The following is a 5,118-nucleotide window of genomic DNA, read 5'->3' as shown; positions in this document are numbered from 1 at the left end:
ATAACGCACGTAATAAAATAAATGCAGTGGGAATGCTACTTGGTGTTTCGACTCCTTTATGCAGGCTACAGTTATCATTCAGATAAGTTGATTGTTAATCAAAGGGTGTTCTTCCGTTTTTTAAAGCTTCGACTTCGTCCAGACCTCTAAGCATAATGTAAGCATAAAAAACGGATTAGATTTACCTTTTTGTCCAGAAAAACATTTTCATTGTATGCTGAAATGTAGATGTTTCTAATAGCAGTGTTCGACCTTTTGTACAAATGAAAAAATACTGCTCCAAATTGAAACTACGAGTTTCACCCAGTAAACCTTTAATTATTTTTTCGAATACGATATAAAACATTAAAATTGTTATCAACTTCATTAGTAAGAAATCGTTTTCTACTCCTATCTTTCGGCTGAAAAAAAAAAAAAAAAAAACATTTTGTCCACGTTCGAAAAATTAAACTTAAAAAATGGACTCAGTTCAACTGGTTTTGGTTTTGAATTTTAAGTGTTCGATTAAAAGAAAAACATGTGTGGGCATTTAAGCCGTAACGATTAAAGCAGCCTGCTATGGGAAATTGTTCAATATTCAAAAAAAAAAAAAAAAACACTTATTATCAATCGAATTTATTACTTCTCTAGAGTGTTTTTCAATCGCTACGTGAGATATTCCTCGTTCTTTAATCAAAATCAATGTTTTACGAATAATTTTAAGTCGTATCATTCTGGCTAATGACAAAACATCGACGTTATATGGTCTTTTTTTTTTCTTTTTTTTGACGAAAAGTTTTTTTGCTGTTTTTCATTACGCATTCCTTCAATGAATAGCATTCGAAAAGTAAGGCGCAATTGCTAGGTTTGTTGGAGTGTCGTGCTGTTAATCAGAATGGCGCCAGTTCGAATCCGTACCTATAAATATTTCTTTACTGTTTTTCTTTTTTTTTTTCGTCAGATGCTCACGTGGGCAGGACTGTATTTGCCACAACCTGTTTTTTCACATGCAAAATTACTGCTTTTTCACGAGTCACTAAGCCACACTTTTAGTAATATTTATATTTGCATTGAAAATACGTACAACCAAAAGGTGAGCCGATGACCAAATTATCACAGCGTTGTATTTAACGAGGTTTTGTTACTGATGTCTTCAAATTACATGCCTTCTCTTGTGCGCTTACTTTTTTCCGTTTACTTTTTCCGGTTCTTCTTCATAATGTTCTTTCTATGAAATTTTTAAAGAGCGAAATGCCTTATGAAACGATTTGAAGCACAGTGCGGAGTTCCGCACGGGTCGTCTAGTTAATTGTTATTGTGTAAGAGGTTATTGTTCAACTTTTTCAAACTGCGGCCCGCCAGGTGATCAGTGACCAGAATTCTGGCCCGTGGGCTCTTTGCAGTTGGACAGCCCTGGTCTAGTGGTATGATTCTCCCTTTGGGTGTGAGAGGTCCGGGTTCAAATCCCGGCCGAGCCCTGTTCCTTTTTCTTCAAAGACTAATTTTCCTTAAAACATTTAAATATGGATTGCTTTTTGAGTTTAAATTTTTAAAGCTAATATGTCGCTCAATCTCACCTCTCTCTCTCTCTCTCTCTTTCACCACTTCATTGTATTCTTGAGATCAAACAAGACACGGAAGTTCAACTCTATAGCACTAAAGAGCTACAAGTTTTTTTGTAACCTGTGTTCCCACATCATCACACGTGGAGTCGACAGTTTGGGTAATATATTTTTTAAAACTTACCAGAAATCATAGTCTGAAGACTTGAAGACGACTATTTGCAAAATGATGTTGTCTGAACTGAATCCAACTTTACTGCTCTTTTTATATTCAATTCCTCTCTTCGGGTTATAAAAAAGGAAGATAGTTTTCATGGTTCACGCAGTTTTGCCAGTGATTTAGGGAAATGCAAAACAATTTTCCAAACCTGGAGCTTTGCAGAATGAAACCTAAAGCACCGATACAATCAAAAGTGATCGAAACCAAAGTCACCATAACCATAATCACTAGGTTTGTTAGCGAGGAGTAGGGAGGATAAACCTCAGAAGAAACGTTTGGTTTGAACCACAGTTTCAGGAATGATATGTTGAGAATCTGAGGTTGACGCTGCATGTTGCTTGGAGCCTGTTCAGCAGATTCGTGATTCTGAAATTTTGGTCTCACTGTAGTAAATAATACTGACTCTAAATAGTACTCACTGTAGTAGTAGTAGTAGTATTTGTTTTCAGACGAATTTGCCATTGCGTGATGTGTGTGTGTGCTTTGTTGGGTCATAGAAAACAATACTAGAGCTCGAAGCTCGTAATGGCAGCTATTTTATACATACTGTTGATTTTATATGTCTGTTCAAAGTATCTCTAACATGAACAAGACAAGAAACTCTAGTAAAAAATGCTGTAAAAATATCCGTAAAACGAGTGAAACAGTATTTGTCTTTAAACGAAATGAACCTTTAATAGCACAATTTTTATTTCACAATCACCGTAGGATATTTTGTGCTATCTATAGTGTCGTCTAAAATTCGAAGGGCAAGAGAGAAGGGCATTTTGTGAAGCAAGCAGATTTTTTTATTAATTACGAGAATTAAGACAAAGAGACACTCAATACTTTTACTGCTCTAAAAAAGAAAAACGAAAATGGTAAGTAATTTAAGTCAGTTTCTTTGTTTCCAAATTGTGATATTTATTTCCTTTGACCAGTTATTAATTTTTAAACGAAATGCGAGTATACGATTGTGATGATTTATGGGTATGAGCTATATTTTTATTTAAAAATAATATCAAACAGCCCGGTAGAAAATATTTACATGGTATTTTTTTCTTTCGTGAATATGCTTAAATTATCTAGAGAGCAAACAGCCTGTGTTGCTTTTCATTCGACTCGAAATGCTGCAGGTGTTGATTAAATATTGCGTTGCTGGAGTAAATATTATTGTTTTTGTCGGCCCGGTGGTCTAGTGGTATGATTCTCGCTTTGGGTGTGAGAGGTCCCGGGTTCAAATCCCGGCCGAGCCCCGTTGCTTTTTGAATCTCAACTGACTTAAATTTATTAATCATTTTGTGCGTAAATTACTCTCTAAATTAAATAGTAGGCGTTGTTACTTCATTCAGTTTTCTAGTTTTTAAGAAGTTCCTGCTTTTTCATTAAATTCTTTACATCAAGTAAGGAACTTGGTTTAACTTTATAGAACTAGAGAACTATTTTTATTTGTTTCACCAATCCAAGCACATGGAAAATATACTTTAGATTATTTCGGGAAATATACTTCAACAGTTAGTCACCGTTCTTTAAAAAAAAAAAAAAAAAACATATGCTAAATACCCAAGCTTTGCTTTAAATTCATGAGTGGAACCGCACCATATTGCGGACACTCCCTGGTGAGCTAAATTTACTTTATCCACCAGTTTGTTGGCGCTTTCACTTTCAGTTAGATGACATCTCCCTCCAGCTTGACTGTTCACTATACCTGACTGATAGGTACTAACAAAAACGAAACTGCAGTCTTCTAAATGTGACAACCGGGCGGTCTGTGTTATTGCATGTAGTTTTTTCTGCTTTCTCGTCCTGACTTAGGGACGATAAAGCTTGACCACGGAGAGATGTCGAATGACCTTGAAGCGATAACATCGTTTGTAATAGGTTGTTTGACACTTTTTTCTAATAGATAGGATCAGCGAGAACGCGCCTCTTGCTGTTCGGCACTTTCTGGCTGATTCTACCTATTACAAATGATGTTTCCGCTTCAAGTTGATCACTCATCTCTCCGTGGTCAAGCTGTAACTTACTGCTGAATGATTGGTCACATTTTCCTGGCTACTTAAGTTACAGTATTCAGCCAGTTTTACTCTGATCCGTCAATCGACAAAACTGCGTTTCGCAAAGTGTCAACAAGCAAAAAGACCTAATCAACCAAATTATGCAGTTTTTAGGTGAAATATATATTTCATTGGTTCGATTTTTCAAGTAGTCAGTTTGCAGAGTACGATGTCATTGGACAGTATAGAAAGTGTAAATTTCAGTATAGAAGCAGGAACGGTACGGATATAAGGTGGGGGAGAAAGAGACGATGCCTCTCGCCTCTGGGACTCCTGCGGCAATTTTTCAATATTGAAGTTTTAAAAACGCAGTTTTAGACGATCTCGACTATACCAAAGGTAATGAGGCGGGAACACAGGGGCTCCTTTGGAAATGTTTCAGAATTTAAGTCCAAAAATACAATAGTAGGTAATTTTTGACGACGTCAGGGTGAGAAATGGGGGTGGGAACTTTTTCTCGGAAACTTTTCGCAGTTGAAGTTAAAAGACCACAATTTTATTCTTTATTTTTTTGTTATTATTTTTATTATTATTTTAGGTGGGGGAGAGGTTCGACTGTCTTCCTCCTCACATTTTTCGAAATTGAAATCTTAAGAACACAAATAAAGACTATCTTCGATGATGTTTGAAAAGTATGGAATTCATCGACGTTCCCTCAGTAATTTTTCTGAACTGAAGTTCAAAGAACGGAATTTCAGGTGGCGAAGGAACTTTCGGAAACTAGGTCTTGTGAAGTAAGAAATAACAACGTCAGAAAGCACAAATTGCAGATTACTGCAGACACGTGTTTCGGCGTTACGAGGAACGTCTTTTTCAATGCAAAAAGTAATAAGCTTTTCATCCATAAGCTCATTACTTTTTGCACTGAAAAAGGCGTTCCTTGTAAAGCTGAAACACGTGTCTGCAGTAACCTGCAATTTGTGCTTTCTGACGATGTTATTTCGAGCTTTACTTTTCAGCACAAAGGTATTCATTTATCTTATGTATAGTGTACTCTCGTCGAATTCTCATTCAATGTTTTAATCCGCAGCTGCAGAAGCATTCCGAATTACTATCTTTGTTGAGCAAAATGGTTCTCACATCAGTAGTTTCCACCTTGAGTTTAAGCTGCTCTTCCGACCGAACAATTGCCATGTCTGACACTTCACATGAGTGTTTTTGATATGCGTAACTGATAATTGAGAATAAGAAAGCGTTATTAATTAATTAATTTATTTATTTGTTGGCGTGGATGATTAGAAAGATTCACGGTGTAAATATTTATGAAGAAAGTTTCTGCTAGTAGATAATTCAATTTTATGTAGTATGTAGCTTCAATGTC

The 5,118-nt window shown here is 36.0% G+C and overlaps 1 non-coding gene across 1 annotated transcript; it reads left to right on the top strand.

Moving 5' to 3' along the window:
- The first annotated feature begins 2,924 nt into the window (after positions 1–2,924).
- On the top strand, positions 2,925–2,996 carry Trnap-ugg (transfer RNA proline (anticodon UGG)). Its single transcript has one exon. It is a non-coding gene; the product is annotated as a tRNA-Pro (tRNA).
- Positions 2,997–5,118: the final 2,122 nt, after the last annotated feature.

Source organism: Uloborus diversus, chromosome 10, assembly GCF_026930045.1.
Source record: "Uloborus diversus isolate 005 chromosome 10, Udiv.v.3.1, whole genome shotgun sequence".
NCBI lineage: Eukaryota > Metazoa > Arthropoda > Arachnida > Araneae > Uloboridae > Uloborus > Uloborus diversus.
Note: the sequence above shows the minus strand (reverse complement) of the source record. Positions and strands in the feature narration are given on the sequence as shown.